Source organism: Botryllus schlosseri, chromosome 7, assembly GCF_051294905.1.
Source record: "Botryllus schlosseri isolate E-star chromosome 7, Bs_hap1, whole genome shotgun sequence".
In the NCBI taxonomy this organism is placed as follows: domain Eukaryota; kingdom Metazoa; phylum Chordata; class Ascidiacea; order Stolidobranchia; family Styelidae; genus Botryllus; species Botryllus schlosseri.
In genome coordinates, this window is record NC_137242.1 from 18447815 (window position 1) to 18473413 (window position 25599).

The 25599-nt window shown below is 40.1% G+C and overlaps 2 long non-coding RNA genes across 2 annotated transcripts in view; both read left to right on the plus strand.

Annotated features, from left to right (window-relative positions):
- Positions 1-18549: 18549 nt before the first annotated feature.
- Positions 18550-19975, plus strand: LOC145443842 (uncharacterized). Its single transcript, XR_013916556.1, has 2 exons — positions 18550-19717; positions 19787-19975. It is a non-coding gene; the product is annotated as an uncharacterized LOC145443842 (long non-coding RNA).
- A 1756-nt stretch (positions 19976-21731) lies between these two features.
- LOC145442367 (uncharacterized) overlaps positions 21732-25599 on the plus strand; it is a 30028-nt gene continuing 26160 nt past the window's right edge. The window contains exon 1 of the long non-coding RNA XR_013916043.1: positions 21732-22000. This is a non-coding gene — a long non-coding RNA (uncharacterized LOC145442367). The remainder of the gene's footprint in view (positions 22001-25599) is intronic.

Sequence of the window (25599 nt, forward strand, 5' to 3'; positions counted from 1 at the left end):
CGTAGCCCCTTCGTGGCACGAAGCACCACATCAGGGGGCACGAGGCGCATTGTGCAAATAGGCCTCTATGCTGTTGAATATTTTCTGGGCCAATTTATTCGACTGGAAAATATTCTTAGCGCTGCGCGCGAATTTATATGGATGGGCTTTCTGATTTTTATATAGGTACCATCAGAAATGGTGTTGAAAATAGATAGGGGGTACGGGAAATCTTATTGAACGCACAAGGGGTACGATCGCTAAAACGGTTACGAAACGATGCTATTACTATGGAACAATAATGATTATATTTAAGTTGTTATTGATATGTTTAAATATTAATCGAAGAAAATCTAACGCTGGTTTAATTTGACTTTGGCAATGACAGCAACAATAGCCTATATTTATCACGACTATATCAAAAACCCCGATTAGGCAACACCACATACATGCTCTGATATCAGATCAATCTTTAGTAAATTCTAAAATATACTACATAAAATTGTGGCACGTCGAAGGACCACTAGCTGCAATATTATAATTGGCTTACCATATTTTGGAAATCTAAGGAGAGGACACTTTTTCAGAAATTTGAGACTTGAAAACCGGAGAATTCTCAAAAATCGGTGAATTTTTCCCACTTTGTGATCGGTTGACTAAAAAAAGGTCAACTTTCCGCTCAGAGCTCAAAATACCGTTTTCCTCTCCACATTGCTAGGTGGTTGACTAAAAAAAAAGGTCAACTTTTCGTTCAGAGCTCAAATCGCCGTTTTTCACTCCGAAATACCCGCCGGAGCGTCACTTCTGTGCTAATTTACGGCTTATCACTCACATTGTGCTCTAAATGGGATTTTCAAACAAGAGGACAAAATCTCAAAAAAGAGGACAAAAGGGCGTCCTCCGAGGACACTTTCAAAAAAGTCAAAAAAGAGGACAAATCCTCTTAAAAGAGGACGTATGGTAACCCTACCATATATTAGCAGTGTTGGGATCAAGTCACTACTTCGAGTCACGAGTCATTTCGAGTCATTGCACATTTTGACTCGAGTCAAGTCAAGTCAATCGATTTTCGAAGGTGACTCGAGTCAAGTCAAGTCAGTCGATTTTTGTAGGTGACTCGAGTCAAGTCGAGTCAAGTCAAGTCACGAGTCAAGTCACAATTCAAGTCAAATTGCCTTTTGAGGTATGAGACGTGATTACGTCATTGTATTTTGCTAGCTGTCTGAAATAGAGATCAAGTGGTCATTGATTTTGAACCGATGAAGGGATATAGAGTTAATACACGCAAGTGAGGCGCTGTATCGCTCACATATAAGTAGAACTAATAAACGACGTAAGTAATTGCACAGCCTCAGTTTATAGTTACCAGCCAAAATAGAGAATAGAGAAACGAATTGATAAGATGTAATACATTACCCTTTTGCAAATTGATATGATACAATTCGAGCCAGCGCCAATGGTTAAGGACTATATAAAGTATTTTTAAATTCAATTTCAATAAAGCGAGAGGTTTGGTTGTTAAGTTAAGAGAACAGAACAGGAATAGACATTTTGGTATTAAATTACTTTTCTATACTATAGTTAAGACAACGTAGGCTGTAAGCTTCGATCACGTCGTTTGCGATCAATGTATTTGTGAGAGAACAATGGAGGCTCAGTAAAACGCACGATGATTGAATGATTGGTCGCTCTCACGGGTTACACCAGCGTTGCGCGAGCAATCCGAACATATGCATTGATTTTTATCGACACCGATTACTTGATGACTTGAAATTGACTCGTGAATTTTGCTCCGAGTCACGAGTCAATCCACATTTCTGATACGCCGAGTCAAGTCAAGTCAAGTCATTTTAGCAAAGTGACTCGAGTCAAGTCAAGTCATACGAAAAAGTGACTCGAGTCTGACTCGAGTCAAGTCATGACTCGAGTCATCCCAACACTGTATATTAGTGCTACCAACGTCATGAATATTCAATTGTGACATAACAGTTGATTGACATGTATGGCTCTTTGGGAGTAACAATTGAAAATTTTGGTTCAATATGGCTCTTCGGTCGAAATAGGTTCCCGACCACTGCTATATAGTAATATATGGAACGACCAATATAATTGAAAGAATTCATTCAAATAATTTAACGACCAGATGCATATAGAAATCAGATTCATATAGCGAGCAACCCCCTCCCTCAGAAGTTGCATCGATTACCCCATTGTGTGGGCTCAAAATCATTGTTTATTTGGGCGGAAGGGGGCTGAAAGCATGTGCTTTTGGTCATGGCTACACAACACACAGCCACATACTCCTGAACCGGAACCGGAACTCCTGACCACCTTCGGTCTATGAAGAAAGCTTTGTCAGTGTGACGTCAAAACTCATGGCGCTAAAGAATGTCCGGAATTTGGGTTGCTGAAATATGGTTACCCTAAACTAGAAGAAGAGTGAGCCGAGCTCCAAAGTCAGCAGCAAAACCCTGAAAGTGGACGCACGTTAGCGAGAAAGAACGAAGAATGGGAGTGCGCGTGCAAGCGAAAGTCGTCTTCATTACGCAAAGACACTAAACTTTAAGAAATGCACTGTCGTGGCGCACAAATTCTAAACATGCGATTATCGCCGCTGTCATTGATGTGTAATGGAAATATTAATGATAACAATACAAACAATCCTGGTGAGAGCCAAGAAATAACAACATGCAACTAAGTGATTAAAAAAAACGGAAGATGCATCATCATTAATATTGTGCCCAGTATTTTCGAAGGCCGCTCCCTCCATCAGCTCTACGGGAGAATCTGATCCAGTGAGCTGAGAATGAATAAACTTTTGACAATAATATGTGAAACTATCAACATTTTCGATGAAATCCATTCAAGGGGCAAAATTTTCGCGCCCCGCGCGACTACACACATAATTCTAGTATCTTTCTTGACATTTATACTCGCGATTTTGGTACATAAATTGTATATTGTAAGCCTGCTGGGATGTTTTGCTTCTACAATAAGAAAATTTACGCAAGGCATATCTGAAGAAATAAATGAAGGCACAGAACACCACAGGCTCCCCGCGGTGTTAAGTTCCCAGTATCAAATTTCATATCAGTATTTGCAGGGCATGGTATGGTATGGTATGGAACGAGAATTTTCCATACTCCATACTTGCCTTACTCTCTCCATACGATACTTGCAATTTTCCATACCATACCAACATTGTTCCATACCATGTATTCCATACTTTCAAATACTTCAATATCATAAGTATAGTACCTATTATAGCACCTATATTATTGATATTTCGGATGTCATTATTGCTTAAACTAGCCATGATGCGAATATAATTCCTGGTAATAGTTTTACAGAGTCTGTTTTGGTGATGTTTAGTTCACGGTAGTGAGGTGCCGTGTACGTCTACTCTACAGCTTTCACGAGAAAAATGAGATAGTCAGCTGATTTTTATCTGGGACCGTCCATAAAAGGGAGTGGCAACATACGACCCGCGGGCCGGATGCGGCCCCCAACAAGATTTTGTCCGGCCCGCGGACAATTTCCCGTCTTACATGATAATGTGTCCCGTGGCCCCAGTCTGCCGAGATTCCCCACTACTTGCCTAAACGTCAAATTTGAGTGACTGTATGTTATTATATAGGCGTGCCAGAGAGGAGCTTGAGCGTAAGTTCGTCGAAGCGAGAAGACTTGCATTATCGGCATTTACGATATACTCAACCCCAATGAATTGATATTTCGGTAAATTTAGGGTGCCGGCCTTATCAAACGTTTGAAATCTTAATTAAGGATTGCACCGTGAGTTAGTTGATCAGAGAGAAGCAAACATTGCGGCTCCTGTACGACAATGCTGTTCTCAAATCCATATTGTATTGTCATTATCGGCGAGAAATGGCTTTGAAGTGACATTGCAGTCGATAAAATACATTCATTAAATACAATTTATTACTTGTATATATGGGCGAATAATTTATCCATTCAGCAATCCGACCCACCAAGTTCCTAATTTTCCTATATCGGGCCCGCCAACTGAAGAAGTTACCCGCCCCTGCTCACAAGAATATCATCGCATTTCCGGTACATTGGCATGAGGCTCATGCAAGTTTGAAGTAACTACTCGCACAATAATTTATAATATCCGCGCACCCATAAAATATCCCAGCTGCAGGCGATCAATACTGCAGCGATCTTCGTGATTATTAGTACAGTATTTGGTTGGGGTTAGCGTGGCGAGAATTTCAAACTATATCTACCCCACTCCATGATATATAATCCTAATGCGAGAGCGTTTGAAATATGACCAATAAGATATCTTGGTATGTAAATAGTATAAATGTGCGGACAATGTTTCAGAAGAAATGTAATAATCAATCACATCGAGCATTTAGTACGCTGCATCATGATTTCTTGTAAGCTGTCGTCACTCAAGGAATAAGGTAGTTGGAGTAGCCTACATTACCAATTATTGCGTCACATGATAGACTATGCTCGGAGACGCCGTGTCTAGTAGACTCAGTAGAATATCGGATCAACATTACTGTTGTCATTAATGCATCACAAAATCATGTCTTTCCAGGTGTTCCTAAAACCGTTGCATAAGCATATGCGTGTATTTGTTCCTACACTGCGTTCAATAGTTCACACATAACGAAAGCGATCGTATTCCGTGAACAGCGAACATCATACGCTTCATGAAGCTTGCACAGATCTCGATAAAATGTATAAAACATCAAAGTATGGAAGTATGGAAATGTCGTTCAATACCATAAATTAAAATCTTCCATTCCATACCATACTTTCATTATTCCATATTCCATACCAAAATATCGATCCATACCATACCATACCTCCATACCATAACATACCATACCATGCCCTGAGTATTTGTCGTCCATGGGCCATGGCGACTCCCCGCTGGAATCCGAACGTATTCTATATGTAATCAAAATTCAACTTTCTGAGTCATCGGTGTATTATATGGTCAGGGGTGTACGAGTTTTGAGAAAACGTTAAAAGGGTGTACCACGCAGTGTTGGGATGACTCGAGTCATGACTTGACTCGAGTCACCTTTTTCGTATGACTTGACTTGACTCGAGTCACTTTGCTAAAATGACTTGGCCTGACTTGACTCGACGTATCAAATATGTGCGTTGACTCGTGACTCGGAGCAAAATTCACGAGTCAATTTCAAGTCATCAACTAATCGGAGTCGATAAAAATCATTGTATCTTGCATACGATCGGATTGCTCGCGATACGCTCGTGTAACCCGTGAGAGCGACTAATCATTCAATGATCGGGCGTTTAACTGTTCCACCATTGTTCTTTCACAAATAAAATGATCGCAAACGAAGTCATCGATGCTTATAGCTCACGATGTCTAAACTAGTATAGTAAAGTAATTTAATAGAAAATTGAATATATCTGTTTTCTGTTTTTACCTTAACCAAACCTCTTGTTTTATTGAAATTGAATTCGAACATAGTAATTCGTAAATGGGCAATGTATTGCATCTTATCAATTCGTTTCTCTATTCTCTATTTTGACTGGACACTATAAACTGAGGCTATGCAATTACTTACGTAGCTTAACAGTTCTACGTATATGTGAGCGATACAGTGCCTTCTTGCGTGTATATTCAACCGTATATTCGTTCATTGGCTCGGAATCAATGACCACTCAATCTGTATTTGAGACAGCTAGCAAACTGCAATGAAGTAATCATGCCTCATACTTCGAAAAGGCAACTTGACTTGAATTGTGACTTGACTCGTGACTTGACTTGACTTGACTCGACTTGACTCGAGTCCCCTCACAAAATCGAGTGACTTGACTTGACTTGAGTCACCTTCGAAAATCGATTGACTTGACTTGACTCGAGTCAAAATGTGCAATGACTCGAAATGATTCGTGACTCGAAGGTAGTGACTTGATCCCAACACTGGTACCACGACGGAAAAGGTTGAAGAGCACTGGTTTAGTCGAATAGCAATATGGAGAAATTGTATCGGATACGGTGTAAACACTTTGCACGATTAGTAAAAGTGAATAAAAAAATATGATGGATCGTAAAAATGCAGGGTTGTAACCAAGTCACATGGTTCCGAGTCACGAGTCAATCTTACTCTTGTGGTATTGACTCGAGTCAAGTCGAATCATTTTCAATTCATCACCGAGTCGAGTCCGAGTCCAAGTCACCGTTTGAAGGGTCATGTCCGAGTCATAGTTTTAGTCCAAGTCACTGCATTGAAGTCATGTTCAACTCATGTTTTCAATCCTGAATTAGCTTATAGCTTATAGAGAATCAACGTTTCACGTCTACATACCATCTGATATAGAACCAACGAATTCACGTCTAGATACCAGCTGATAGAGAATAAACAGATGCATGTTTATGTATGTAGAGGTACAGTTTTTCTTTCACATTACCAGGTGGTTGACTAAAAAAAGGTCAGCTTACCTGCTCAGTTCCCGAAATAGCCGCCGGAGCGTTACTACTATGAGAGAAAATATTGGATTAATTACAAATAGAGATTTTCGAATTTTACCAGCTACCTCATGATATTGTTATATTGTGCAAAAATATGATTCAGAGCAAAATTGGCTCAATTCCAACCAGAAAAAGCGAATTTATTAGAGTGGAATATTTTGGATATGAAAAAATAGTACTCTTTCTACTAGTTTGTAATTATGTTGCATGAAAGAATTTCTCACTAAAAACACTCCATTTATTTTCAAATATAAAATTTTCTCCTCTCATATCATTGATTCAACTTTTTAAAATTAAGCCAGATTCAGTGTTCTTTTCAAGCAACATAACAATTTTATCAAGTAGCCACCCAGGAAAATAAAAAATAAATTATTTTTGAACAGCCCTATTGTACAAACATCACACAACATTAGCCATTCATTATTACTCACGTGCACAATGCACATACCTAACAAAACGTCAAATGGAGGGAGGGTATTGTGTGTTTTCAGAGACAGCAGATCAAATCATTGAGTTACACTTCAAAAATACTAAAGTGGAAAGGAGATCCTCATATATGTTATAGTTGCATTGTCTTGGAATAAATTCACATCTACTGAATTCACGTTCCACTGGTGCACTAGATACATGAATTGACAAGCATTTTTGAACCACATTGTAGGGCATTGGATACTCATTCTTTCTAGTCGCCCAAAAATGCAAAGGATCATCGCCTTCAAATCTATACAAGAGCTTATCAGTCTCTTCTAAGTACTTGAACATCAGAGTCCTTTCATTGGCTCTAATTGGACTTTGCTTCGATTGTTTGTATAACTGAAAAGTCTTGAGTACTTTGATTGCCGAGGATCTATTACCTCTTCATCACAGGTTGATTTTGTACAATGCATTGCTACTATATGTACCATTGTCTGTTGTTTTTACGGCGGCATATCTTATATCAGACGAGTGCAACGAAAGCAGTGGCGACAAATAGCGATGTCGGCAGAATTCGTCAGATGCGTTGATCTCGCCATTACGATGCGCAAATTTCTTCATCTTCAAGGCATATAAAATAAGCCGAGTCAATGACTTGGATCGAGTCATGCGTAATGACTCGAGTACAAGTCGAGTCAATCCGAAAGAAAATGACTCGAGTCAAGTCGAGTCACTATAAAATCGTGACTCGAGTCTGACTCGAGTCGAGTCATGACTCCAGTCATTACAACCCTGTAAAAATGCCATGTGTAGCGTTATTTCCGGAAATTAAAGGCATTACTATACTTGCTTCTACACTTCAACTTGTATGTTCTCCAGACTAAAGAACTGAAACTGATTATAGTACTCAAAGTATACTGATACTGGGAATTGAAAGAGAAATATACATACTACTCCTAAAATCGGAAAATGTATTTCATGTCTTCAGTCCAGAAGGTTTCAGCGGTGGTATTCTAAAACAGGTCCGAAGCTAAAAAAAAGTCATAGTCCACTTTTCTAGATTAGGACACGCCATGGACCGCTAGATTACGATATGATAAGTAAACACTAGATTGCGAAAAATCAGTTTCAAACGTTATGATAGGCCATATATATACTGTGATGAAATATTTCATATGGGCGAAAATGCGGCGTGATCGGAGCCACGCAACCCACTACCTCATTATATTCACAGATACTTTCGTGAAATAATATTAGTCACTCCATATTCACTGTGCGCGAAGCACAACAAAAATTCTGGGCTTTACTTAACTTTTATGAGAATTAAATGTTGATACCCCTGGATAACAGCCCGAAATTCCTCAATACCAGCCCGAAATTCCTCAGGCTATCTTCCTGATTGGAGGAATAAACTACTTCTACTTGACAAACTGAAAATAGCGAAAAGTAAGTAAGTAAGTAGATATCAAAATATTACGAAGTAGAAGTTACAGTAGTGAAAATCAGATCTGAGTAAGTGCCAGAAGTAGAGGAAAACTACTTAAGTACTTCGAAAAAGTAGAATTACCTCGTTACTGTCCACCTCTGGTGGTGATTCAGTTCCTTTTGACCACTAGCAGGTGTTTATGCTGATTGCTTTCTGATTACCTTTACGTCGTGACTATTCACTTCAATCTGTACTAGTTGAGTTCGGCATCGTTTCTGTTCGCTGTACCTGCGTTAACCATGTTCTATTGCCGTTTTGTATTCAGATACACTAGCTTTCTTTAATAAAAGCCTTGGAACCGATCTAATTCAGTTCTATCAAAGGGTACAACAATTTTATTGTATCGTATGAAATATTCATCGCCCTGGTACGTACTGAGAATGTTGTTCGGGATACATTTTCTGCATAGATGAAGTCAGAATGACCTGCGCTAACTGCAAAATATACTCGGAAATCAAACCGCGAATCTATAAATCCAATGTCCGTCACCGTCTCATCAAATGTCGAAGGATAACGAAATTATCTGCTCGTACTTGTTGACGAATACAGCAGATTTCCCTTTGTCTATCCCTGCCGAGACATGACTTCAGCTACAGTTGTTAATTGTCTCACTGGTTTTTTTTCTTTGTTTGGTGTGCCCATTTTTGCCAAAAATTCTTTTTTATCGAAAGGAAGCATAACGACGTTTGTTACCCGTAAAGGCATTCCAACGAGCAAAACTACTCCGTACCATCCCATCTTTGGAAATCGGTAAAATGCTGTTAGCTTCCCGAAATTACCTGAGTATTCATGGGAAACTGTTTTGCTTGATGTTATTTACTCTATCTGTTCGCTTTTCTGTACTACTACAAGTATGTGCCCGCCCGACAGATTTTTCAATTTTAGTAGCAGACGTATGATGGGGGAATCGTTTCCGGATTGGATATTCCGATGGGGCTCCGTATTGCTGAGGAACTTTCGCAAGGAGAAGCCGAAGTGATACGCTCGGAGACGAAGCCAATTTGCTCGAAGCTAAATCCAAATATGCCTTGATGCGGCATTCATCCGGAGAGGAATCGACTGTCTCTGTCAAAAACCTCGCACCATATCCGTCCACTACCGAGCGCTGTCCATTCGATGCTGACGGAGCTGCCGAACCCAACCTGGAAGCGGTCAACGATTCGTCTCTGCTTTAAACTCCGACTGACTTTACCAACAAGAAAGATTCTGAAGACACTGATCCTCCTTGTAGAAGATCAAGTAGAATGAATTAAACACGCGCCTGCACGATATGGACAATCCTCTAAATAATGACTCTTCTTTTATTAGTGAGGAAGATTGTGGTGATTCAGTTCCTTTTGACCTGCTGTAGCAGGTGTTTAATGCTGATTGCTTTCTGATTTCCATTACGTCGTGACTATTCATTTCAGTCTTTACTAGTTGGGTGCGGCATGGTTTCTGTTCGTTGTACCTGCGTTAACTATGTTCTATTGCCGTTTTGTATTCAGATACACTAGCTTACTTTTATGTTACTGAAATCCCAGGAACCGATGTTATTGAGTTCTATAAAAGGGCTCAACAATGTTTATCTTACTGTCGAACGCATGGGTGCGACTTGACGGGCTAATCACACCAGGGAACACAACTTTTGTTGACATTGATCAGACAATTGTTTTTGACTAACTTTTGGGCGCTGCATGAATAGATGATTTCGGTGTTTTTCTATCTATCACGTCAACTTCTTTTATTAGGCACCCACCACATTGTCTCATTATCGACATAAAAGCAGGGCATGGTATGGTATGGTATGGTATGGAACCCAAACTTCGGAATGGAATATGGAAGATCGCAAGTATGGTATCGTATGGAAATTTCACAAATATGGTATGGAATATTTTTTCCATACTTCCATACTTTTTCATAATTTGGCAGTTTTGCTAGAATCATGACAATGATCCTACTTTTGATTTGTCAAATCGATTGCATACCTCAGAAAATTGCTCACTGTCTAGCTAGTGTCTATATGTTCAATTGTTCATATCTGAAATTGCGATTTATCAGTCACTCACACTGGTCGACATCTCTTTAAATCGAATCGAATCTGTGGCCCACAGATTGGCGGGAAAATGGACATTTGATCCGCTGTACCAAAATGATTGTAGTGATGTAAATTTATATTATAATTCTAAGATATATTCTAACCGAACCGGTGGGAAATTTAGGGGTTTCTGGTCGGGTATGGACTCACTTGCAAAAACATCATTACAATATTAACCTCGTTTATTAAACGTCTGTATGAAATGCCGATCGTATCTTTAACATTTAGGCCTATTAGCCAATTAGCGTGCATGGACTGCTAGACAGCGGCGCGCATGTCGCATATACGTTGTTATTAAGACGCATGCGAAATGGTGTGATTGAAATTACCTGATTTGTTATAATAAGAGTTCATATGTATATGAATATGTATTCAGGGAGATCGCGGACTCCCTAAATGATAGCACAGCCGGACTCGTTACAGATGAAATGACATATTTCTTTTGTGTTATGTAGCGTGCGAAAGTGTGGCTTATGGCGGTATATATCTAACAGCAGGAAGTCTATCTGGCCCATGCATTGTTTGACATTTACACATGTAAATTGGTTGATGCTACCTCGCTATATTTGGTAATATTTCAAGCCCTTCCTATTTTTCTGCCGGCCTACACATACATTTGACGGAGGCGCAACATGCTTTACGGTTACTAGTGCACTGCTCAGTGATTTCATTGCGTGCTGTTCAATTCTGGGGATCGTAACTTTCATCAATAGCAAGTCTTACCAAACAACACATGCGCGTCCACGTCGTCCAAATATCATATGATCGACCGAAAAGATCATCGCTCCATCAAATATGCCTGACGTGATGTATGGAACAGGATCCCGCCGGCTATCCGACCGTCGACGAGCATGTCTACATTCAAGTCGAAATACAAGCAATTACTACTAAATGAATACTAGTCAATCCTCGAGATTGCCGGACCACGACTGACCTATCGATCTCGCTTTCCATGACATGCCACCCCATTTTTATCGCTTTTTCTTTTCTATACTATTTTCTTCACTTTTCATTCAGTGTACATGCCTCCTCTTTACATCGCCTAGGCTAAGGTGGGTGTCTGAGTCCCTAGACTACCCAAAGTCGCTTCGACACTTCCTATATCTTTTCATTGTGTCGCATTTTTGTGGTGTATTGAACTGATAAAATTGCTAATAAACCAATGATGATGATGATTAATTAGAAAACAAACCGCCGCAACATTTCCACATACCAAAAATAGAATATCACTTGAGCAGCTGGGCAAGTTGCGAAAGTAGGGAAAAAGTTTCAAATATGGTATGGAAGAATTTTGCTATGGTATGGAAAATTGTCAAGTATGGTATGGAACGATTGGGCGGGTATTTAGTATGGAAAATTCCCATTCCGTTCCATACCATACCATGCCCTGCATAAAAGTACCACTTTTAAAATTTTGTTGACATTGTATGAAACGTTTTAAGAACCGCAAACAGCAGGCCGTGTTATTTTTGGAATTTCAGGAGCCAGATGCCAAAACTGCCAAAAATAAAAATTTGAAAATGCCAAATGTAAGCAATTTTTGGCATATGCCAAAAATAACACGGCGTATTTCGTTCATGGTGTTGTGTTCATAGGACCGCGTTACAAGCTAGAAGAGCGTTTGTGAAAGGCAGGTTTCTTAATCTGGGTCCAGCCCACCCATTAGGGGTGAAAGCATGGTGTCCCAAATGGTGTGGGCACAGCGAGATTGAACGGCTGACTGCATTTGGTTTACGTCATACTTTCCATTTGTCCAGAGGCAATTTTACGACCATTTTTGACGGGCTTGTCGAGCGCTAAATTTGATAAAACGGGTATCAATGAGAAGCTGCCGCTGTACTGATTATTAAAATATAAATTATATTCTGCTCATGGAACTGGAATCCCCAAAATCAAACAGGATTTTTGTGTTGTGATCGAGTTCAACATTGTGACGCAACAAACTGTCTGGCTATTTCTGAGCTGCATAGTCTCGTTTTGCCAGACAGTCTAGTTGCGTTAATGCTCTTAAACAAGCTAACCTTCCCAGGACTCTTCCATGCGAGTTGGTAATATTAAAGCCACCTGAAGTGACAAAAGTTCTCCGAAAATATATCGGTAGACTGAAGAAGAATTGATAGTGGGGCTACTAAATAGAATGTGTTGAGAGACAACATAGGAAACTCCTGGAAAAGGATCGGGAAGAATATTTATTCCGCGATGAGATAGATGGCACTGGCGAAGTGATCTCTTTTCATGATGCATGGAATCCGTTTCGGCCCTCCAAAGATTTTAAAGCTCTGAAAACCTTTTGTGGATGACTGGCAACATTCTTTCCCTCAACGGCTACTGTTGAAGCCGATATTCCCCAGATACGCTGGGCGAGAAATGAATTTAGGAGAAACTTAGCTGACCTGACTTTGGAAACACATCGGGAAACTGTTCTGGGCGACGTTAAATTAAATTTGAAAATGGTACATACTCGCGGCTGGTAATCGCTATATACCCGTATTGATAGGCCAATTTCAAAGTGATAGTTGGACATCGTGTCGGACCTAAAAAGATTTAAATTTACTTTTATCTCACAGTATGGAATCAGATGAGTGTATTAAAATCATAGTGTTCCTCGGGAAACGGTCCTGGATGATATTAGCTGAAATTTGAAAAAGGTGTACACGCGCTAGTCATCAGCGCAATTCATACTTGACTTTTTCGAGGTGAATGGGGTTTCTATTCACTTAAAGCGATAGACTGCTAATTTTATAAGCTATATCCAGTAGAGAAACACTTATATTCGTACTTCTATTCTAGATTTATCACATTTTGCATCGTTATGTTCATGGTGGATAAATTTTTACTTCCGTTTACATGAAAATCGTGCTACGATGATAGCAGTTGTCATGTGCGTCATGTGAAAACCCAAGTTGCAAATCACTCGGCAGATCCCGAGACTTTTACTACTGAAGCGTGAGAGTAGGTCAGCCGCTTCGCTTCATTTGACTTTGTCGTGATAAAGTCGAGACTCATGTGAATAGGCTGACTGTTACAGTGAAAACGATGTCAGTCTATTCAACAGCTGTAACAATCAGCTGTTGAGCGTGTTTGTTAGGTTTTTCTGTTGTTTTTTTGCTTATTGGCACCGATTCCGATGAATAATGCACATTTTGTGGTTTCGTTTGATATTATTACCTTATGAAATCGTTAGGTTTTTTCTTCTTATTGTTTGTTGGCACTGATTATACGTGGATGCTGCACATTTTGCGGTGTCTTTTGACAAACTAGCCCAAATAAAGCGTTTTCGTGACTAATTCAAGGCTGAAACTATCTATTTAGAGGACGATGCCAAAAGTGCCAAAAATAAAAATAAAAAAATGCCAAAAATAAGTTATATTTGGCAGTTTTGGCATATGCCAAAATTAACACGGCTTGGCAAACAGGCTAAAGTAACTCAATATTTTTTAAATAAACCATGGTACAGCCCTATTTGTTTGATTTAAACTGGTAATGCTTCCGCAGGACAAATGAATCGCGAGTTTCATGGTAAAGATTTACGCTAATAACCACATGTTTCATGTCCAATCTGTCGAGTAGTCAACTAGTTATTTCCGATCGTATTTGTTCCTTTTGGCTATTCCCTTTTGTTGCCGGAAGTATGTTCGAGTGCCGTTCGAAACCTCTCCTTCACATTCAAATTTCCCCTATATTTTATGAACTAGTTCACATTTAGATGTGCTAAAAGTGTAGTTTGCGAGACGATCTTGCAGAACCCAGGACGGACTCTCAGCGAAAGGCGGGCAAATGTCGTCACGAATCTATCACAGCGGAGCCTCTAGTGAAGGTATTTATCTTATTTTCAGGTCAACAATTTCCAGATAGTGACAAACCGCCAACGTCATCAATTCAAGTTAAGGAGATCGCAAGGTACCTTGCTTTAATTTTAGTGAACAACTATAGCCGAGCGGGAAAAACATGCTAAATTGGTGTAATGTTGCCAAAAATAAAAGCAAAGAACTAATTTCTTGTGCTATCTTAAGTAGCCAGAAGGAGGAGGGGACCATGCCTCCTATCATTTCGTATTTTTTTAATGAGCAATATATAGACTATTTTAGTCAAATTCATTTAACCTGATATATTACTATGAACGCTTCGCGTGATTTAGTAACCCTAGAAACCTAATAATGAAAAAAATACGCTTGATTTACAGAATTCAGTCAAACTGCAATCGCAGTTATGAAAGGAAGGTATTTTCTTAGTATCGCTTTAGGCCGTAGAGAAGCATCAGTCTAGAGTTGCGCAGTAGGCTTGTGCGGGACCACCAGGCAAGGTTGTAACCAAGTCACAAGGCACCGAGTCACAAGCAGGGTTGCAACCAAGTCACATGGCTCCGCGTCACGAGTCAATCTTACTTTTGTGGTTTTGACTCGAGTCAAGTCGAGTCATTTTCAATTCATCGTCGAATCCGAGTCCAAGTTACCGTTTAAAGTAGTGGTTCTCAACCTGGGGGGCGCTGGATGCCCTCAGGGGGGGGCAAGAAATTGACAAAGTATGTATCAATTTTGACTAAACATGTGTTTTACAACCATTCTGAGAAGACCATTGTTGAAGATTAAACTTATTTCGTATTCAAGAAAGCTCGCCAAATTAAAACTGCAGCAGTCGCGCTCAATGGAGTATAGGCTGATTTCAACTTCATTTGAGCAAATTTTTTATATTCTTAGAAAATTTAGAGCAATTCCCGCGTGTAAGTCATTCAATATTTAAGAGCTTTGGCAGTAGCCTAAGCTTAGTGCGCTGGGTAGCTGTTGTTAATAGCTTGCAAACTGCACTGCCCAAGGCAGACTTGGATGCAATATGGGTTGCCCAGTTTCGCCCGCAATTAGGCTACCCTAAATCAACACAATTTAATTCAATTCCAAAACTGATCAAATTGGCTAATCTGTCGTCTCGATAATTTTTCGCACAGGGGTACATGTGCATATTTAAAAGTTATATTACATCCTAGTATGCAGCACTGCCACACTATGCTCAAGAATCCAACAAAAACTAAACCAGCGGTTCTCAATATTTTTGACTTCGCGGACCCCTTTTTGCACCGTGTCAGACCTCCGCGGACCCCGTGATGTTTTAATTCAAATTTAGTTAAATCGTCATCTACCTTGTTCAAATAGCAACTCAAGGCTAGTAATAAACAGCAACAAAATGACTGTTCTTGAAAATATAACATCATTCTATATGTAAAGATATGAATAGACTATTATTATTTCAAAGGGACTTCTGTAGCTGTATTTCTTATTTCTTGAAATATGTGGTCGTATCTTGAAAATTTACGCCTTCTATTTTATACGAACGAGCGCCGAAAATCCATTTCCACAAAGGTAGCTGGCGGCGAACGCTTCCGACGATACCTTTGAGCACGATCGCGACATATATGGCACCTACATTGAGAAACTGATTTTTCAATAAAGTTATCACTTCCATACTGTAGTCATTTCTATATAGCAGCTCATATTCAATATTTTCTGAAATAGCGGTTATGTTTATATACAGGTATGACAGGAGAAAATGGATTCCGTGATGAGGTATTAATCCATTTTTGATACAGATTATTTAAAAAAAAACTACTTTTAACAAACCTCAACAAAACATCTATAAACAGCTATGTGTTTGCAGCAGTAGTCTACAGTGTTGGGATCAAGTCATTACTTTCGAGTCACAAGTAATTTCGAGTCACTGCACATTTTGACTCGAGTCAAGTCAAGTCACCCGATTTTTGTAGGAGACTCGAGTCAAGTCGAGTCAAGTCAAGTCAAGTCACGAGTCAAGTCACAATTCAAGTCAAGTTGCCTTTTCAGAGTATGGGGCATGCTTACGTCATTGCATTTTGCTAGCTGTCTGCAATAAAGATTGAGTGGTCATTGATTATGAACCGATGAACGAATGTAGAATTAAATATACACGCTGTAGCGCTCAAATATATGTAGAACTGTTTGCATAGCCTCAGTTTATAGTAACCAGCAGAATAGAGAATAGAGAAACGAATTGTCAAGATGCATTACATTACCCACTTATAAATTAATATGATACAATTCGAGCCGGCGCCAATGGTTGAGAACTATAGAAACTATATTCGATTTCAATATCAATAAAACAAGAGGTTTGGTTAAGGTAAGAACAGAAATAGACATTTTGCTGTTAAATTACTTTACCATACTAGTTTGCGACAACGTAAGCTGTGAGCTTCGATCACTTCGTTTCACTTCGATCACTTCGGCCAGTGTATTTGTGAGAGAACAATGGATGCTCAATAAATCATTGAAAGATTGCTGACTCGCGAACAATCCGAGATACAGTACAAGATACAGTGATTTTTATCGACACCGATTACTTGATGACTTGAAATTGACTCGTGAATGTTGCTCCGAGTCACGAGTCAATCCATATTTCTGATACGCCAAGTCAAGTCAAGTCAAGTCATTTTAGCAAACTGACTCGAGTCAAGTCAAGTCAAGTCATACGAAAAAGGTGACTCGAGTCTGACTCGAGTCAAGTCATGACTCTAGTCATCCCAACACTGGTAGCCTATTATGAATTTGCCAATTAAAATGAGTTTACACCTGGGGTGTCAAACATATGGTCCGACAGATTATTATTATATTATTTATTCACAGTAAGAAACTGGTCAATACACACATAATCCGGGGAGCAATCTGCACCCAAAGGAAAATGGCGAGATTGGTGTAAATTTTTTAAAATATCAGTAATGCAGTCAAATTGTTATTCCTATGCAATACATGGAGTCTAAGTCAGATTACAGAATTGCAGTAAATGATGAATTGGCAAGGGTTACAGAGCAGAGGTAGAGATGATTAAAAATGAAGAATCGAAATTACAGAAATGATGTTGTGATTCACTAGTATAATTTTATTATTATTTTTCTTTATTCACAGTAAGAAACTGGTCAATACACACATAATCCGGGGAGCAACCTTATTATTATTATATTCTTTATTCACAGTAAGAAACTGGTCAATACACACATAATCCGGGGAGCAACCTGCACCCAAAGGAAAATGGCGAGATTGGAGTAATTTTTTTAAAATTTCAGTAATGCAGTCAAATTGTTATTCCTATGCAATACATGGAGTCTAAGTCAGATTACAGAATTGCAGTAGATGAAGAATTGGCAAGGGTTACAGAGCAGAGGTAGAGATGATTGAAAATGAAGAATCGAAATTACAGAAATGATGCTGTGATTCACTAGTATAATTTTAGTCCAGTGGTGCATTCAACACCTTCCGAAGAATATGCACAGTGCCCAATAACGTGATCTTTTGGATCATGTCGAATCGAACGTTACCCGGAATCTGTCGGATATGTCTCATGAGTTTTTTGCTTACGACCCCTGTAGCGCCAATGACTATCGGTACAAAGTTTATTTTACATCGCCACATTTTCTCATATTCCATTTTGAGGTCTGCGTATTTGGACTGCTTTTCTGATTCTTTTTGTTATATATTGTGATTAGCTGGGACAGCCAGTTCAATGAACAAGCATTCTCTTTTCTTCTTTAGTTTGATGATCATATCCGGGCGGTTGCTTCTGATTTCGCGGTCAGTTATAACTGGTACATCCCACAGAATTTTTACCTGGTCGTTTTCTGTCACTGGTGCTGGGCTGTAATCTAGGCTTACCATACGTCCTCTTTTAAGAGGATTTGTCCTCTTTTTTGACTTTTTTGAAAGTGTCCTCGGAGGACGCCCTTTTGTCCTCTTTTTTGAGATTTTGTCCTCTTTTTTAGGATTTAGAGCAGATTTAGAGCAAATTGCGAGTGATATGCCACATAGTAGCACAGACGTGAAGCTCCGACGGGTGAAAAACGGTGATTTTAGCTCTCAGCGAAAAGATGACTTTTTTTTTTTTTTTTTTTTTTAGTCATCCATCTGGCGATGTGGAGTAAAAACGTTATTTTGAGATCTGAGCGGAAAAGATGACCTTCTTTTTTTTTTTTTTTTTTTTCAGTTAACCAGTCACAAAAACCGGTTTTTGAGAATTCTACTCCGATTTTGAAAGTTGGAAATTTATGAAAAAGTGTCCTCTTTTTAGATTTCCAAAATATGGTAAGCCTACTGTAATCGTACCAATTTTTTGTCGAAGTGGTGATGTTAAAATGTTTGCATAATTCAAGATGAATGTAGTGACCAATCCTATTGTGTCTCCATGTGTATTCGGTAGCTGCAAGTGCACCACAGCCGGACATGAGATGTGCCACAGTTTCATTTTGATTGTGGCACATTCTGCATTTGCCGTCCGTGTTTTGCTTCAGAATTCTTTTGCGATAGTATTTTGTAGGAAGCGATTGGTCTTGTGCTGCGAAAATGAATCATTCGCTTGCCGGTTTCAGACCAGAGCTGGATAGCCAGGTCCATGAAAGCTCGTCTACATGGGGCTGTGAAGTTAACTTCTTGTGCTGTCCATGAAGAGGCATTGACTCCCATATCGTTTCTCTCATTTTGAGCGTTGCATTTTTGTATCGAACTCGTGCTGCTTTTGCTATTGTTGTGGGTTTGGCAACAGTGTTTTAAGCATTGTACAGGTTAGCTGTTTCTATGTTGACTTCTCTGATGTACTTGTCGTTACGATAGCTCAGAGATTTTGTTTTGCGCTGTTTGTCTTCCTGTGCAATGAGTTTGCAGTAAATGTTATCGCTGTTGTTGATGTACTGTGCCAAGCCAATGATTTCTGTTTTGAAAGTTTGTTCAATTTCTTGTAGTCCTCGACCACCTTTTTTTCTGGGGATGTACAGTCTTTGTGTATCAGATTTTGGGTGATGCATATGGTGCATTGTCATCCGTTTTCTCGTCTTTGTGTCCAATTTTTTAATTTCATCTTTGCGCCAGTTCACCACACCAAAGCTATATCTCAAGACAGGCACTGCAAGACTGTTTATGGCATTGATTTTGTTTTTGGAATTGAGTTCAGTTTTGAGAATCGATTTGAGCCTGCTAATGTATTCTTTTTTTAGACTTGATTTCATCGCAGCATGTTTAATGTTGTCGCTTTCACAGATCCCTAGATATTTATAGTGATCTTCAGCATTCAATTCTGTTATGGTTTCGTCCATTTTGAAGTTCATGTCGCCAGTGCTGGTGGCTCTACCACGTCGTATGGTAAGTTTTAAGCATTTATCCAAGCCAAATTTCATTTTTATATCTTCCGAAAACTCAGGAACAATTTTCATTTGGTTATTCAGGTCCGTATCGGATTTCGCATACAGTTTCAGATCATCCATGAACAAAAGGTGATGAATCTTTTGACCTTCAGAATTTGCTGCTTTGTTCATCACGTATCCTGTTTCATTTTTTCTCAGCAACTCACTGAGTGGTGCTAAGCTGAGGCAGAATAGAAGTGGTGAGAATGAGTCGCCTTGGAAGATACCATTGCATATCTGAATTGTACAGGTTTCTGTTTCACCTTGGTCATGTTTGATCAACAGTTTTGTATGCCAATTTTTCATTGAATTTTCAATAAATCTGATGATGATCGGATTCATTTTGTACATACGCATTTTTTCAGTATCCACGTGTGAGGGACTGAATCGAAAGCTTTTTTGTAGTCTATCCATGCCATGCTGAGGTTAGTGTGTCTCCTCTTGCAGTTTTCAAGAATGGTGTTGTCAAGGAGCAGGTGGTCCTTACAGCAAAGGGCGCCTTCCTTGCAACCTTTCTGCTCAGGCGGTAGAAGATTTTCTAGGTGTTTGTAGCTTCGTTTTGCCAGGATTTTGGTCAGTGTTTTGTACATGGTTGTCAGGCATGTTATTGGCCTGTAGTTCTTGGGGTCCCTGGTGTTTTCATTTTTTGGAATAAGATAGGTGATCCCTTGTGTGAACCAGGCTGGGATCTCGTGCGAGCTGGTTGAGGATAAAAGCTCATTGTAGGTCACCGCTAGGTAACTATGTGTTACAGTTAGTTTTTTTAGCCAAAAGTTTTTGATCTGGTCAAGACCAGCCGCTTTCCAGTTCAGTGAACTTTTTAGGGCCTCCTTGATTTCTTGTTTTGTGATTTCTGACCATTGTTGTTCTGGTGTTTGTAGATGGTCAGTGTGGAGGTCTTGTATCCAATTTGCATTTGAGTTGTGCAATTTTTATTATTTTTATTTATTTTATTATTATTAATATTATTATAATCACGCAACAGCGACAGTGGCGCTTATCGCCTGTTAAGGCCTTGTGTGCCACTTCAATGCATTCGTAAAGTTCAGTTTCTTTGCTTTTTGTATACTTTGGACGACTTTCATGCTCGCGCACATCCACTCTTCCATTCGCTTTCGCCTTCATGCGTCCTCTTGCTGGTCGCTGCTGCCGAATTCGGAGCTCGGCTCACTCTTCCTCTGGGCCTTTTCAAGACGCTGCGTTAATAGCGGGATCGGCGATGGAGCCCAGATCAACCTCCGACACATAGAAACATGGCAGAGCCGAGACTCGAACCACCAACAATTGGTATCGTGACGGTGTCGCTTAGCACCCTGCGCCACTCGATTCCCACGGTCCGACAGATGATTTTATCCGGTCCGCGAAGCCATTCCCAGTAGATTGAAAAATGCTTGCATTATCCAGCACATTTGTCACAAATATTGATTTGTTTTGAAGAAAATACTTCCGTTAAATATTCCCTCAATACAGCAAATGTCGAGTATTTTCGTAGGCCACATCATTATCACCTGGCTACGGTGTTTTGATTTCACATTTGCTACCAGTAGGAACAAATCGCTGACATTTATCCCGAATTTCGGAAAGGCAAAAACGTGCACGATTAGCTCAGTTTTATGGGAAAATGTGCTAAAAAGTAGTTATATTCACAGAAGCGAAAACGACAATGCTGGGCTGTTATATGAACTTTGCATGGATGATATACTATTTACAAAATATATATATATCAAATTTCAGTGCACGGTCGGCGGTCGCGCTGATCGTGATTTAATAAGAATACAAAGTCCGCGTTTACAGTTTAAACTCCTGTATTTTTCACAACACATACACACGGCTAACGCCAGATTACGTATCAAGCAAAGGGAGCTTAGAAATAAGTGAACGTGTAGCGTCGTTACCGCCACTGTGTTAGCAGCGGTTCATGAGTGTATTCAACCAGATAATCATCATCGTCAATTCCACTGGTCGCGAATAAAGGTGTTGCAATACTTGCTAGAATAACCCAGGCTATATGATCCGTGATACAATTGTACTATACTATTATCTATATATGCTCGATAATAAAGCGTGATGGACTCTGGTTTACATTGAAGGCGAAGGAGTATTTGTTTATTATAATTTTGAGCGCCTCATTACGCCTCATTACGTTTCATTACGCTTCGACTCGCTACGCTCGAAAACGCTCTCCGAGCGTTTTATTCGGGGCATACGGAAGCGTACAGCGGCGACAACTGGAAATCGTATGAGGTAGTCGACTAGTCGGTGGTCGTGATGCCGGTGGTGTTGAGTAGACGTCGCAAAAGATATGAAGAGCTATTAGTTACCGCTTTTGGCGTTGAGATTACTCCACGTGACCGATTGGAAGGAAAAGAAAAGGTGAGTTCACCCAATATTAAACAGACGAGAAGCTTCAAGTATATAGACACGGTATACATGCGGGAGTAGTTATATAGATCGGTCTGGGTGTGCCTGGGGCTCTTATGGGCGCGGTCGCATGCGGCTGGAAAACCGGGGGTGGCATGCGGCTCCTTATGCCTTATGGGCCCGCTCGAATGCGGCTATTGCGTCTTATGGCCCCTCTCGCACGGTAACTCTTTTCAGTATAGCGATCGCTCGCACGCGGCTGGGAAACTCGTGTTGGCATGCGGCTCTTATGTCTTATGGGTGCGTTGGCATGCGGCTATTGCGTCTTGTGGTCGCGCGGTAACCCTTTTCAGTATAGGGATCGGTCGCAAGCGGCTTCGTTGTTGGCATGTCGTACTTCGTGTTGAATATGTATCAAGTAAATAGTCATGTGATTGGTCCTTAGGTAATGTGTATATTCCAAATTACAGCGAGTACGACAATGATATATCGTTATTCTTATGGACGCGGCGATGATTCGTACTTTCAGGCATCTCTCGACCGGTGTTGAAAATGTATCAAGTAAATAGTCATGTGAATGAATCTTTGTTAATGTGTATATCGTGAAAACTCGTGGTCGTGACTCGCCTTTTTTGCTATAGGCGGTGGCGGTGATTCGCCTGTCGTGTATTCTCACGGGATCTGTGGTGACTCGCCATGTGTTCTTATGGGTGCGGTCGCATGCGGCTGGAAAACCGGGGGTGGCATGCGGCTCCTTATGCCTTATGGGCCCGCTCGCATGCGGCTATTGCGTCTTATGGCCCCTCTCGCACGGTAACTCTTTTCAGTATAGCGATCGCTCGCACGCGGCTGGGAAACTCGTGTTGGCATGCGGCTCTTATGTCTTATGGGTGCGTTGGCATGCGGCTATTGCGTCTTGTGGTCGCGCGGTAACCCTTTTCAGTATAGGGATCGGTCGCAAGCGGCTTCGTTGTTGGCATGTCGTACTTCGTGTTGAATATGTATCAAGTAAATAGTCATGTGATTGGTCCTTAGGTAATGTGTATATTCCAAATTACGGCGAGTACGACAATGATATATCGTTATTCTTATGGACGCGGCGATGATTCGTACTTTCAGGCATCTCTCGACCGGTGTTGAATATGTATCAAGTAAATAGTCATGTGAATGAATCTTTGTTAATGTGTATATCGTGAAAACTCGTGGTCGTGACTCGCCTTTTTTGCTATAGGCGGTGGCGGTGATTCGCCTGTCGTGTATTCTCACGGGATCTGTGGTGACTCGCCATGTGTTCTTATGGGTGCGGTCGCATGCGGCTATTGCGTCTTATGGCGGGGGTGGCGAGCGGCTATTGATGCTAACACGAAACCCGGGGTGGCGAGCGGCACTTATTTCTTATGGCGGGGGTCGCAAGCGGCTCTTATTTCTTATGGCGGGGATCGCAAGCGGCTCTTATGTCTTATGGCGGGGCGGCATGCGGCTATTGCGTCTTATGGATGCGGCGATGATTCGTACTTTCGGGTATAGGCGGCGTGCTAACGTGAAAACCGGGAGGTGGCATGCTAATGTTTTTAGGTACACGCGCGGCGACATGCTAACGATGATAATGTGTCTGTCATGTATTCTTACGGGATCTCTGGTGATGTGCCATTGTTTCTTATGGGTGCGACGGCATATCGTACTTTCGGATATAGGAATCTCTCACACGGTGTTGAATATGTATCAAGTAAATAGTCACGAGTATCGCTAAACAGGAAATTCACTAAACCGCAGTGCAATGTGCGACTTTGGAAAACAGATGTTCGCGACCGCGTTTTGATATTTGTGACCCACTAAATACATCCGTTTTGGAAACACGTCCTGTTGTGAGGATTTCGAGCGCGCACTATCGTATCGATTATTACACGAATCCAGTCAGTACTATTACATGCAGGAGTATTAAGTATTCAGCAGCGACACGAAAAGCGACCAACAAATAACCGCACTCGTAAATTAACACCTCAAAAAGTGTAAAATAGATTGCAAATCCCGCGATCGCTAACAAGATAATGGCTCTGGCATAACCATTTTTAGTGACTTGGTGTTAAAGACATACCGATCGCTCACAAGGTAATATTTCGGTAATTAGTTTGTCACAGAACCGTCGCAGTCGGTGATTCGAAAACCAACAATTTGACACTTTCTGGTGGTCGCTATATGTTTTGACACTTCGGAACGCGGTTGACTTTAGCTGCGTGATACAAATCATGAGAATATTCAATCAATGTGTCAATTTGTCAACTTGAAATGAAACTCACTACGCAAATCAAGTTGAATCGTATTTGAATGTATTGATTCGACCCGACTCAAATCCTTTGACAAATCCTATTAACGCGATCTGTTGAATCGAACGTAACCTGAATATTACTGACGCCAACATTCATCCGCATCGGATCATTCACACATTCCACGCCGCTGTTTTAACACTTATAGAATCAATACCAACTATCTCTAACCCGATAATATTCAATCATTTTGGTAATTTGCCAACTTTAAATCCATTCGCGGGATGTACTAAAGGTAAATCCAAATAATCCAGAATGAAATATTTGGACTTTGACATTGCGTGAATTGAAATAGGTTTGACAAACATGACTACCAACTTTCACCCAGTCACATTTCAAGATTATACTTTGAAACAATCCTTGAAACTGACAACTCTATTCACGACTCCGTTTCCGTTTGTAAAATAGAGTTTCAGAAATACTATCACTATGACAACTCAACATTATAACATCTCGCCATGCACAAACGAGTAAAATACAAAAACCGTGGTAAGTCAATCCGTTTGTAGTAACTCACCAAACCAAAACAAAAAGTGTCCGTATGAAAAGTAGACAAGACTACGCGAGTAATCACTACAACCCACAAACATACCAACTTAGTTGTATCCATGTCCCATATTTTTTTATTCAACTGCAAGATAAAGTAATTACTACTTGGCGCGCGGTTTGAGATTAACACATTACATTTGAGTATACGAGATTTGAATGTCTGACCAACGTAGTTGAGAATTCTTACAATCGAACGCAGGTGTCATATTGAAAATTTTCACGAATTGACACATTGATTTTGACATATGAGATTTTGTAATAGTCGATCATGACTTGATTATTAAATTATGACATTATTAGACCAGGTTGTGTTGAAGGTTATTACGATACCAACAAACTTTTCAGAAACATTGTTATTAACATATCGATTTGTAAAACTAGATTAACATGTCTGAAATGTTTTGATTGGGAAGATTAAGCCGTGTTCGTAAAAACCACGCAGCGTATTGTGGAAATCAGGAAATAATTTACAAATGTAATTGTCTCCAGTAACCAAGACTAAAGATGAAACAACAATTTTCTTTGTTGAACAATAACCGGTACAATACTTTATCGTCGTAATCTGCGGTGGGAATTGAAACACTTTCGCACATTTCCCGGTGTCAAGATATCACACTAGGTGAATTGACATATCGCCGCTTGATTAATGCTTAATCCGTTCGCGCCATTTCACACACTTTGATCATTACAAAAAACAAATTGGAATATGTTTGCTAGATGCATTCAATTCAGTTAGAA